Genomic DNA, 7730 nt, shown 5'->3' with positions numbered 1-7730 from the left:
TCGCAGTCGTAGTCTTTCACTATATCCAACCACCTCCTCTGTCTCATATTCAGGTTGGGCTGATCCATGAGGTACTTCAGACTCTTGTGGTCCATGTATATGGTACACCGGACTCCATACAGATAGTGACGCCAGATCTTGAGGGCGAACACCACCGCCCCCAACTCCAAATCGTAGGTGGGATACCTCGTCTCATGAGGCTTCAACTGTCTCGACGCATAAGCTATCACATGCCCCATATGCATCAACACCGCACCCAATACTGATATAGATGCATCACAGTAAAATACAAAGTCCTCCACACCCTTGGGAAGGGCTAACACCGGGGCTTCGTATAATCTCCGGTGAAGGGTCTCAAATGAGGCATGCTGCTCGGTCCCCCAAACAAAAGTAACACCCTTCCGGGTCAATCGGGTAAGAGGAACGACAATCTTGGAGAAATCTCTGATAAATCTCCGATAGTAGCCGGCCAGTCCCAAAAAACTCCTGATCTCAGACGGGGATCTCGGCACCTCCCATCTCATAACTGCCTCAATCTTGGCCGGATCGACCAATATCTCATTCTGATTAACAAGGTGTTCAAGGAACTGGACCTCTCGTAACCAGAAATCACACTTGGAGAATTTGGCATAAAGCCTCTCCGACCTCAATACTCCAAGAATCTCTCTAAGATGCTCCTCGTGCTGCTCTCTGGATCTTGAATACACCAGAATATCGTCGATGAACACGATCACCAATCAATCCAACATAGGTCTGCACACCCGATTCATGAGGTCCATGAACGCTGCCGGTGCGTTGGTGAGCCCGAAAGGCATCACCACAAACTCGTAATGCGCATAACGAGTCCTAAAGGACGTATTCTGCATATCCTCCTCGCAAACTATCATCTAATGATATCCAGATCTCAAATCAATCTTAGAGAACCAAGATGCCCCCTGCAACTGATCGAATAAATCGGCGATCCTCGGAAGTGGATAACGGTTCTTGACCGTCACCTTGTTCAACTCTCGGTAATCAATGCACATCCGGTGTGAACCATCCTTTTTCTTGACAAAAAGGATCAGAGCTCCCCACGGTGAGCTACTCGGTCTGATGAGCCCGTTCCCCATCAGCTCCTAGAGCTGTGAGGATAACTCCTACATCTCTGGTGGCGCAAGGCGATAAGGTGCCTTGGCAATAGGCGCCGCACCCGGAACCAAATCAATCCGGAACTCCACCTGCCTCTCGGGAGGCACTCCCAGCAACTCCTCGGGAAAAAAATCCGGAAAATCACACACAATCGGAACCTTAGAGATAGAACTCGGCCTCCCTGTAATAACCCGCGTATCCATCACATTCGCCAAAAAGCCCATACAACCCTGCTGTAGACTCTGTCTCGCTCTGGCAGCAGAGCAGAAAGTTGACCCAGATCTGGTACCCTCGCCATACACCCTAAGCAATCCCCCACTAGGGTCTCGTATAGTCATCATCTGATGCTCACAGTCGATCATAGCTCCAAACCGACTCAACCAGTCCATGCCCACAATGACACAAACATCACCCATCGCGATAGGTACCAGGTCTATTGGAAACTCGACACCAAAAATCTCTAGTACACATCCTCGGAGTACATCAGTAGCGAAAACTGCACGCTCGTCGGCTATAGAAACCCTTAGAGGTCGACTCAACGCCTCACGTCGGACACTGATGTGATGACTAAAAGCTAAAGAAACGATGGATCGACTCGCACCCGAGTCAAATAACACCAAGGAATGTACAGAACTCACAAGGAAAGTACCTATATACAGCATAGAATAAGCACAATAAATCTCAAAATAAATAAATAAGGAAATACGTACCGGCCATGACATCAGGTGTTGCACGGACCTCCTCTACTGTCAGCTGAAAAGCTCTCCCACGAGCCCTCGGAGCCTCGACCTTCACCAGCCGACTATCAGTAGCACGCAAAGCAGTAGGTGCAGAACCCTGAGCTGATCCCTGAATGAGCTGAGGGCACTCGGCATTCCGATGGCCGGTTTGGTTGCAGTGGAAGCAAACTGCAAACCCCTTGGGGAAATCCTTCGCCATGTGCCCCTCCTTGCCACATTTGTAGCAACTCCCTACCCGACATGATCCCTCGTGACTCTTGCCGCACTTACCACAAGTGCGGACCTTCTGACCCCCAACTCTCACATCAGCGGGCTTTGCCCGCTTCGTCGCCGGCTGCGACTGCATTGGTCTTCGGTCCCTCCCCTGGGACTCTCCCTCCTCTCTGGCCTGCAACTCAAGCTCAATCTCCCTCCGCCTGGAATTGGTCTGCAGCTCAGCCAATGTCCTGTATGACGAGTTCGCCACGAAATTCCGAATATCCCTCCTCAGTATGCTCAAATATCGGCTCACACGTGCCTGCTCGGTAGACACGTGCTCAGGGAAAAACAGCGCCCTCTCATGAAACATCCTCGAAATCTCAGTTACAGTTTTTGTCTTCTACTTGAGAGATAGAAACTCATGGGCCAACCATTCCCTCTCCACCTGGGGAACATACTCGTCTCGAAACAGCTGAGCAAACCTCTCCCACGTCACTGCAGCGTGGTCTGTAGGAGTAAAATTGGCAGTCACAAACTTCCACCAGTCCTTCGCTCTTAAGCGAAGCTGGTTCAACGCAAACCGAACCCTCAGATGCTCTGGGCATGAACACGTGTAGAAACACCCCTCAATGTCGGAGATCCATCTCATAGCAGCAATCAGATCCTGTGTCCAATCAAACTCCGGTGGCTTCGTGTTGCTGAACTCCCGAAACAACAACGAGTCACCTCCCTGTGGCCTGGCAGCGGCGAAAGCTGCGGTAGCTGCAGAAGCAGCGTCCTCAGTAACAGTGGCATACTGCTCATCAAAAGTCTCGATCAGGGTGGTCTTAATAGACCCAAACATCTTCGGTATCGCCTCTCGAATAGCTGCAGCCACCTCCTCATGGATGATCCTGCAGATCTCCTCGTCCCTAGTCCCACTGCTCTCGGGGTTGTGGCGCGTACCCACCATGATGTCTCTGAAACACAACACAAAATCATCAAAGACTCGCGCGAGCATACTCACACTCGATTCCTGCCCCTACATCCTCCTTAGTACCCTAAGGATTCTTACTTGGGCTGCATACAGATCCGGTGCTTTCAGTAGTACGGGCCCAATACTACCTTCCACACCAACCTGTAATCACCCCAAGTCCTCCTCCTAGGATCCCAGTTCACAAGTACTCTAACTCTCACGAATAACAGACTACCCTCTCAGTAGATCTCTCATATGCTCATCTAGGTATCTCTCCTAGATTATCTCTCGACTCAGACTCTCTTTCTAAGTGGTTCCTGCTAGGCACTCTTACTCAGCACATACTCAAGTCGCATAGCAGATAACAATAACTCCTAGGCTAAGGCATCACAAATCAGGCAACTCTAGCCCTAAGCATGAATTACTTAGCCTATTCTCTAGCATGCATCACTAATATCTCATAAATATCTCATAACACAAATAAGTAAGGGTATTTTGGAAAATCACTGTTCGGGCTCTGGCTGATTGTACACACTGCTCCAACTCCTTTTCTCTTAAAATCCTTTCTCATTTTAGAAAAATCATTTCTTTTGAAAAATTTTATCAAATCCTCAGTTTGAGTTCAGACATACCCGAAGGTACACCCGAATCCCTCAAACCAAGGCTCTGATACCAACTTGTAACAACGTAAATTTTCAAACCAAAATTTTCATTTTTAAAACACATAAAAACTCATAATATATTTCTCAAAAACATAATTGTCTCAAGTGTCAACACAAATCCAAATAAAATGTCACTATCCCAGAATCATCCACATAGTCTCGAATCGGTGTGTACAATCAAGTCGACGCCTTTCCCTGATCCTGAGAAGTACCTGAACCACATAACACATAACACGGTAAGCACAAAGCTTAGCGAGTTCCCCAAAATACCACACATATCACATTAGCCACTCGAGGCTGTAACTCAGTAAGACCCTCCGGTCAATGTGTCTCAGTGGAGACCCTCCGGTCCCACAACTCGGGTGGACCTTCCGCTCCTAACTCAATAATCTCAATATAATATTCAACATAAATCACAAAGATATAATGCAAGGTAACACAATACTCAAGTAAGCACATAAGACCCTTCGGTCGCACAAAGGATACCACTCTATGTAAGTATAGTGAGAAGACTCACCTCGTAAGCAAGCAAGGAAACTGAATACCCCTCGATCAGTCTAACCCCCGCCTACATGTAACAAGCATATCTAATTAACACTTAAAGATCACAATTCTAAATAAACTCATGATAGTCCCTCTTTAACTCCTAGTATGGGTAAAAGGCCATTTTACCCCTCCATGGTCCCCATAATCCCTGCCTTGACCAAACCCTAAAGTCAACATAAGTCAACACTCGAGTCAACTGTCCATGTTGACCTGACTCGCCGAGTGCACCTATGTGACTCGCCGAGTGCCCATTATTCCTCAGAACATCGCAAAACCCAACTTAACTCGTCGAGTTGTCTCATCAACTCGCCGAGTTACCCTTGTCCAGACTCGTCAGGGAAAACCCTAGCCGAATTGTCTAGTCAGCTCATTGACCCGACGAGTTCATTCAGTATGGATTCTCATTCAGACGTGTTTAGGCAGATCCACTACTCCAAACTCTAGATCTAGTCTCCTAAGGCTCGAATGTCACGTAAAGCTTCGATCTTTACGTCCATGCATGTCATATTTGCTCCATAGTGCCAATACAAGCCCCAACAAGGGTTAGTGTCACACCCCAAAACCGGAACGGCGGAATCGTTTGGGGGTGGAGGACGTCATGTACATTATCACAACAATGCAAAGTAGTAAACAAGCAACAACATCATCCATTGCATTAATAATATAATTTTAATACAAGTGTGTTCTGTCAAGTTAAATAGACACCAAAATATGAATCAAAATAAAAGATGAGTCTTGAACGAACTCCATCTTCTCAAAACCTGGCATCGGTACCTGTCTGCTGGCGACCTGAGGATACAAGTTATTTTGAAAGAGAGTATCAGCTTTAAAGCTGGTGAGATCATAAGTATATTAGTGTCTGTATTTGTATGAAAGTGTTTGTAAGTCTGTAATTGTATAAGTTCTAAAAGTTTGTAATTGTTTGAACTCCCCTAGAAAACCTTATGTTTCCTACTAAAAGTAGCCTTCTACCAAGGCATCTAGTATCTGTGTGTGTGTCTTGTAAGAGTGTGTATTTTCCCAAATCTGACTATCATTAACCAAAAATATAGTTTTTACATTATTGTTTATTGTGTGAAGATCACAAAGTGAATGTAATGGGAAAATGAAATAGTACTGTAGTGTTGTATTAAGTAACTACTGCTGTACTAACTACCTTAAACCAATTGTTATTTAAAGTACCATGTGATCGGCCTGTACCCTGCTACCGACTATAGAACGCGACAATGTAAGATGTCGGAAGAAATGACGTTTGGCACCCATAGACTTGCAAGTCCCACTGTAGCGAGCAGCGAGGTGTAGGATAGTCAATCCAGTATAGATCTATACATAAACTCATACGCTCCCCACTTAAGGAGATTTTGGATACAAAACGGTCATGACAGGTAGTGCCATGCCCCGTTACGTGGCTCACATAACTGTAATAGTATTCTTGTATATGTATTGAATGTACTAGCTGTATTGTGTGTTCTCTCTCTGTCTAGTATGTATGTATGTGCTCTCTGTGTGGTATTGTTTGTTCTCTCTCTGTCTAGCATGTATGTTTTCTTGTAAAATGTATAGTATGTACTAGCTGTATTGACTCATGTATGAACTGACTCATTGTATGTTTCATTGTTCTAGTAATAGTATTAGTAACTTCCTAAACTATACCTATTATAGCTTACTAGTAATAGGATTTGCATGTATGAACATGTTTGTATACCTTTGCTACCCAAAGGTATTGAATCGAAAGAAGGAACTTTTATATCTATATACATATACATAATATATAACTAGGATTCAAACGACCTTCGGACAAATAACCGATACCCTAAGTCCACAACCAAACGAGGAACAGGAGGTAAGGTGAGTTATCAGTCTTAAGTCCTTTCAATCCTACTTATATAACTATATCTATAAAGATATACATTTAACATAATATAAGGGTAAAAGAGTTTAAATAAAAGTAATTGACATGTAAAAGAGTTTAGTAAAAGTAATTGACATGTAAAAGAGTTTGATAAAAGTATTTGATATGTAAAAGAGCTTGTAAAACAGTTTGAAAAGTAGTTTGTTTGATAACACAGTTTGAAATGTAAGAAATCCACTTGTTTGGTAGTTATTAATCACATGATTAATATAATAACTATAATAGATCAACTTGTATCCCCCCCCCCCATAAAAGCATTTAAAATCATTAAAAAGGTTGATTAAGGGGGTATGAACTCACCTGTAGTGAGTGGTTTGGATGAACGGATGGTATAGGATGCTAAGTGTCAAGTGAAGACTTGAACACACACAAGGATCCTAGTTAACATATAATCACACATATATGTATCCAATTAGTCATTTAGTAACTAATTAACCAAGTTAAGACATCCTAAGACATGTAAAACACTTGATTTAAGTGTTATAAGTACTAAGGATTGCATCTAAGGGTTGTAGGACTTGGCTATTGAGTTTGGGGTCCAAGGGTAAACTCTTTTGGAGTTTACGGTTTTGGGACCAACTCTCATTGAGTTTACGGTCGTAAACCCATGAGTTTACGGCCGTAAACTCATGGTACTTTTAACATTTTGTGTTTTGAAGCTTTAAAGGTCATAAGAAGCATTCCTACTTCGTGTTTAAGCCTTAGGAAGTGATTAGGGCACCATTTCACCCCTTTGTGGAGTTTACGGTCCTTGGACCATTTCTCATTGGGTTTACGGCCGTAAACCCAAATGGTTTATGGTATTTTTGATGTTTTAAGTCCTAAGCACATCAAGGATGGTATCTAGACTAGTATCCAAGGCTTGGTAAGGGACTAGGGCACACTTTGGCCCCTTCATTAGGGTTTACGGTCCAAGAACATCTTGGACCGTAAACACCTTTGATCTTGTGTTTCCTTATGTTTTCTAGATGATTAAGAAGTGTAGCAAGTCTTATAACACACTAGGGTAAGAGTACTTACTATGTAGAAGCTTGAAAAGGTGTTAGAAGTCCAAGAACACTAGTGTGTGTTCTTGGTGAAACTTGAAGATCTACACATATGGAATGATTTCACGGATGGAATCATGTAATATCACTAGATTAAGTAAGATATCAACTTTTTAGGGTAAGAAACACTTACAAAGTTGAAGATCAAAAAGGAAAATCGGATGATACTTGAGAGGATTTGAGTTTTGGATCTTGAAAATGTGAAACAGTGGTAAATATGATTAAGTGTCAAATTTATACCCCCTTAGGGTTTACGGCCGTAAACACCTTGTTTAGGCCATAAACTCCAAACTCTTGGAGTTTTAGGACATTATTGCTGCACAATAAACCCTAGGGCATCCTCTCTCCTGTTATCTCCTGAAGTACTAGGCTTTAGAACACTCAAACTGACTCTGCACAGCTCAAAAGTTAGCAGAAACTGTTCTGACTTCTATTGAAGTGAGTGGTTGTGCAGGATAGAAATTTCGGGTTGTCACATCATCCCCCGGTTAGAAGGAATTTCGTCCCGAAATTAGAATTTAAGCAAATAAGTAGTTACAAATA

This window comes from Lactuca virosa, chromosome 5 (assembly GCF_052849685.1).
Source record: "Lactuca virosa cultivar CGN04683 chromosome 5, Lactuca_virosa_CGN04683_v6, whole genome shotgun sequence".
NCBI classification, from domain to species: Eukaryota; Viridiplantae; Streptophyta; class Magnoliopsida; order Asterales; family Asteraceae; genus Lactuca; species Lactuca virosa.
Note: the sequence above shows the minus strand (reverse complement) of the source record.